The sequence below is a fragment of the Triticum urartu genome, chromosome 7A (genome assembly GCF_056163025.1).
Source record: "Triticum urartu cultivar PI428250 chromosome 7A, HENAU_Tu73, whole genome shotgun sequence".
Classification (NCBI taxonomy): Eukaryota; Viridiplantae; Streptophyta; class Magnoliopsida; order Poales; family Poaceae; genus Triticum; species Triticum urartu.
In genome coordinates, this window is record NC_141879.1 from 739,591,682 (window position 1) to 739,597,381 (window position 5,700).

General features: G+C 50.0%; 1 pseudogene; it reads left to right on the forward strand.

Annotated features, from left to right (window-relative positions):
• The first annotated feature begins 3,752 nt into the window (after positions 1–3,752).
• LOC147962557 (uncharacterized) lies at positions 3,753–5,061 on the forward strand (annotated as a pseudogene).
• Positions 5,062–5,700: the final 639 nt, after the last annotated feature.

The following is a 5,700-nucleotide window of genomic DNA, read 5'->3' on the forward strand; positions in this document are numbered from 1 at the left end:
CTGGCCAGGAGCGGCGGAGGAAGGAGTGGTCGGTGACAAGGCCGCACCACCGCTTGCATGCTGTGGCGCACCGGAACAGCGCCGCGACGTCTGCCATGGCCACGCGCGCCAGGACCTCGAGGAGCACTTTTTTTTTGATGAAAAGGCAGGATCACTGCTTTTCATTGCGCTTAGAAGGAATAAAGGTCACAAATTACAAGAGAAGAATAGGGAGGGGTTTAGCTCGAGAAGTTACATCAATCAGGTTCTAAGGGTCGCTCGACAAGGTGTAGAACTCTCCTACGGCCAGCATCAATCCAATCCTTGGCTTCAACTTGAATCTTCTCGAACAGGGGTCTTGCACTGCAGGATGAATTAGTGAATACCCTCGCATTTCTTTCTTTCCAGATGTTCCACCACACAAGAGGAATAATGGACCGCCAAGTCTTTGCCTTGTCCTTGGTCATCGCCGAACTGGAGCGTTGCCACCAGCTAGTGAGGGACTCCCCATCGTTGGCCATCAAACTGTGGTGCATATCAAGCATGCTAAAGGTCAAGTGCCAGATTTCCTTAGCAAATGAGCATGTGGTAAGCAAGTGCGTAGCAGATTCCGGTTCTTGAAGTCATAGAGAGCATAGGGGGTTGTGAGGCCATCCCCTTTTTGCTAGGTTGTCTGCCATCAGGCATCGCTCTTGAGCAGACAACCAAACAAAAAACTGGCACTTAGGGGGCGCAACGGAGATCCAGGCCAACTTAGCAAACAGCGGTTTGATGTTGGCAGTGAGAGTAGCCGTATATGCTGAGCAGGAGGAAAATTGGCCGTTTGCAGTCCAACGCCAAGTTAAGGTGTCTTCCTGATTTTCGGATAGCTGCACCAGCTGCAGGTCATTCCACATGGACGTAAACTGGGTAATAGCGTCTTGGGAAAGGTTGCTCTTGAAGTGTCGCATCCATTTTCCGTCAGTCAAAGCATGAAGGATGGAGATCGATTTGACAGTGCAATGCTTGAATAAGTCAGGAAACCTTGAGCTGAAATTTTCTCTGTTGTGCCAAGGGTCTGTCCAAAACTGCGTGTTGGCGCCATCCCCAATGTTGAATTGGACTGAAGCCTCAAAGAGAGCCCTGACCGAGCTGGTGATAGGCAGAGGTAAACCACGCCAGGGTCGCGTAGTGTCCATCCAGGAAAGCCACATCCACTTGCATCTCATTGCCTCGCTTTTTTGGAGCAGACAGGGAATCCCAAGGCCGCCAAACTTTTTAGGTAAGCATACTTGCTTCCAATTAACCAGACATTTACCCCCAGTTGCCTCATCTTTATTTACCCAAAGGAACCCTCTGCATCTTTTGTCAAATTTTTTGACAGCCCAACGAGGAGGTTCAATGGCCAAAATCTGGAAGACTGGCAAAGCATATAAGACGGAGGTGATCAGAGCAAGCCGTCCGGCAGTGGGAAGCATAAGCTTGTTCCATCCGGAGGTGTTGCGTTGGAGCTTGTCAAAAATAGGCTGATAATGTACTTTCTGCAATCTCGTGTAACTGAGGGGCATGCCAAGGTAGATGACTGGGAAATCTTTGATGGGGCATTGAGGCAGTGCAGCCAGCTCAAGAGTGTCAACATCCTCGCATCTGATGCGGCAAAAGCTACTTTTGATGTAGTTAGTCCTTAAGCTAGAAGCATCCCCAAAAATGTCGAGGACCTTCTTTACAGCATTGACCTCTTGATAGTTTGGTCTGACAAAGATCATCACATCATCTGCATAAAATGAGGCTTTGACTGAAGGAAGGCTTCGCCCGAGGGGTGGGAGCACCTGGGCATCAACTGCTGCACGAATCATAGCATCAAGGACGTCCATCACGAGCACAAACAATAGAGGCGATAGAGGGTCTCCCTGCCTCAGGCCCTTATGGTGCACGATGTAGTCAGTCAATTCCCCATTAACAAGGACTCTGGTTGAGGCCGAAGCAAGCATGGAAGAAATCCAATTTCTCCACTTGAGGCTGAATCCCTTTGCCGCGAGAACGTTGATCAAGAACTCCCAAGAGACGCTATCAAATGCCTTGTCTATGTCGAGCTTGAGCATGATTGAATGAATCTTCTTCAAATAAAGGGATCTGACCATTCCTTTAACAAACAGGAAGTTATCATGGATGGCTCTTCCTTTTATGAATGCACTCTGGGATGGTAGGACAAGCGTTTTGAGCCAAGGCTGCAGTCTTCTTGCTAAAATTTTCATTATAAGCTTAGCAAAGAATGAAAGCAAACTGATTGGTCTATAGTCTCTTGCTTCTTGTGCATCTGGCCTTTTCCTAATGAGAATCAGAGTAGCACTATTAAGACTTGCAAGGTTTGAGGAATTCAGCCCCTCAAAAGCTCGGATCGCAAACATTACATCAACCTTTATAATGTCCCAACAACTCTGGAAAAACAGTGTAGTGTAGCCATCGGGCCCGGGGGCTTTCCTGGGGTTCATGTCCATAACCGCAGCCTTCACCTCTTCTTCTGTAAAAGCACTCTCAATACTTGACAGATCGACGGGGGCAATCCCAAGGGCGTTGAATTAATACTGCAGCCTCTCTGAGTTTTAGACCCCAAAACAGAGGAGAAGTGCTCCCAAACCGCATTCAACGTATCCTCTTGAGCAGTGAGCACCCTATCATTGGAGCACTTCGTCCGGGAACAATGTGGGAGGGGCCGCTATCTCATCCATGTTCTAATTAGCTGTGCGTATGTATGCGATCTCGGCGGGGTAATGCGAGCGATCGATTGATGACAGGTAAGGTAGTAGGAGTACGCGGGTATATATGCACACACATTAGCAATCTTTTCGTGTCAGCTACCTCCACGAGGAATTTTCTGTCGGTATTTGCTAAATCCGAGAAGTCTGAAACTTTGGGTCGCGCTATTCGTCATCCTGGGTGAGGAATAGTTATTCTTCACCCCCTCTATTTTAACATGAGTGCACCGTAATTTTATGTTCCGTAAATTTTGTCTTATTTCAGACATAAAAGGAGAACGTAAGAAAATATATAATCGCCGTAAAAAATATTTTATGTTACGCAAATTTCAAACGTAAAAACATAATGTAAAATGTACATAAAATGTAATTTTTCTGGTCTTCTGACATTTTTTTATGTTAAATTTTACAGAGTGAATTAATATGACTGTAACTATTTGTATTTGAAACATAATTTATTTATAAAATGATCGTAAGATTACCTCGGGTGAAGAATAGTAATACTATATATATATATATATATATATATATATATATATACACAGCATCGTGTCCGAGAAGATAACAATGGACTTAAATATCACATGCGTTTCTCCCTAACAATCCTATCTCTTCACGGTTAGAACTTTGTATAGTAGATTGTGTAGCTTATTTAAACCATGATCGGATCTAAAGATTAGTTGAGATGTACTCCCTTGGTAACATGATAGTATTAGACGTTTTTGACTACTTGGATATATACACCACGCATGCAACGGTACACAATGCGTTGAGCAATTCCCAGGTCTGTCTAGGACACATCTAGATGTGACATAATTACGTCACATCTAAGCTGATGTCCATTCTGTTTGTGGTCTATTTTTTTTGTCCTAATTTTTTTGTTTCTTCTTGATGCATTATATATTTGTGAGAGCTTAGATGTGATATCCTTAAAAAACATCTAGATGTGAATTAGACAAACTGATTACCAAAGTATCAGTTTTGACTGGATCCTAGAGCCCTAAACAGCCTTACGCTGCTCCTTCCTTGCCTCCCACGATGGCGGTCTCCAGCAGCGCGTCCCTGTGGGGGCATGCTTGGCTTCTCTAAACATCACCTTCCGAAACCCTAAAAATCTGATCTCACGTTCCAATTGTGCTTGACTTCCATAAAGCCAATATTCTCATCTGGCACACGCACTTCAACATCACCTTCCGCAAGCTTGGCCTCACTGATCACAGCAATGGACATGTCGATGCCGAGATGATTGTTAGCAACGTTGAGTGAATGCATATTGATTAAGTATCATGTCCTGGTTCAACACCTCGCTCTTCAAGGACATCCTTGATTAAGTATCATGTCCTGGTTCAACACCTCGCTCTTCAAGGACATCCTGGAGATCATCATCCAGCCGGCAGACTCCGCCGAGCAAGCATGGATGCTGCTCAACAACCTCTTCGTCGACAACTGTCTCCAATGCCAAATCTTCACCCAAGTCCGAATTCTACAACCTTCGGCGGGGATATCTCTCCGTAGTAGTGGCAGCAGGAACGTTTCCTTCAAATCCAATCCTTGATTCCCTCCCCTTCCTCCCCGCCGCCACCCGCAAAGGCATCGGGGAGGGTTCCCCATCTCCAGCGCTGCACCCCTCCTCCTCCTCCCTCCTCCACCTTTGCCGCCGCCAAGGGGCGCGGCTGGGCGAAGCCCGGGCGTTAGTGGCGGTGGGGCTCCTTCGTGCCCCGCGCGTGGGGTATGGCGCGCGTCAGACCTCGCCGCGAGGCGCGATGCTCAATGTCGGGTGTGACGGCGTGGTGGCGCCCCAGAGTAGGCCGGCGATGGTGGCGCGTGACGGGTGGCGGGCGGCATGGTGGTGGTGCGAGCCGGTGGTGGCGTCGGCGGCGGTGCTTCTGACAGCGCCTCGGTGTCACGTCCGGCACCGCGGGTCTTGGGGGGCCCTCTCGTCGTGGTGCTCTGGTGGGGTGGGAGGGGGCCGGCGCGGCAGCGGTGGTGGTGGGCTGCTTCCACCTAGTCGGGCCCTCGCGGCTGGGTGGCGGTGCTCTGCTCGGGAGGGTCCCATGGTGGCGTCTCTAGGCGGCGGCAGCGACAGCTCGGCAACCCTCCCTCTCCGCCATTTGGCGGCGGCCGGTGCCTCCTGGTGCTCTGGGCCTTCGAAGCGCGGGCGAAACATGGTTCCAGGGGGCAGCTGGAGCCGACACGGGCGTCAATCGTGGCCATGGGCCACTTCTCCGCCTTCCCCTTCCCCCGGTCGATGTGGTCGCGGCCCTTCTCGAGGTAGGTTGGCCGACGGCGGTTCTGGAGGTGGTTAGGATCGCGGATCTGTGCAAAGTCGTGGCCTTTGGTGGCTTAGGGGTGGTCTCATTGCAGGGCGGCGGCCCTGGCAGTAAGAGTCGTTGGTCGTGGGCAGATTGCATGGCTATGATGCGGGCAGGCAACCATGGACGCTCGGGCGGCATGGCTGCGGGTGTTGGCGGACTGGGGCGGCGGCGGGGGAGTTGAAGCACCGTGGTACATCACCTACCTAGTCCATGCTCTGGTCCACGGTGATGGCGTCCGTGGACGTCATGTTCCTCCTTGCAGGATCAGTCATGGTGCTTTTACTCCCTCCATCTTACTCCGGGTGAAAACTTGATCTTCGGATCAGATGGTGGCGATTTTCGTGCTCGTGCCCTTCCTGGAGGCACCGTCTTGGAGTCCTCGGTCCGGCGTCTCCGTCGCACATCCTCCCGGACGATCGCTCCTTGTGGTGGTGGTCTCCGTCGGCTCTAAGTGGATCAATTTTGCTAATCTTTTAGGTTCTTTGTGTCGTTGAGGTTGTGTGTCGGTGCCCGGCATTCGTGTATCTTGCCTCGGGTGTGTGGCGTGCGTTTGTATCGGATGCTTCGATGTTGTGTTGGTGCTTTATAATATAAAGCGGGGGAACCCTTTTTCGTTAGTAGTGGCAGCAGGAATCACCTCCTTCATACTCATTATATTATTTTTGTCATGA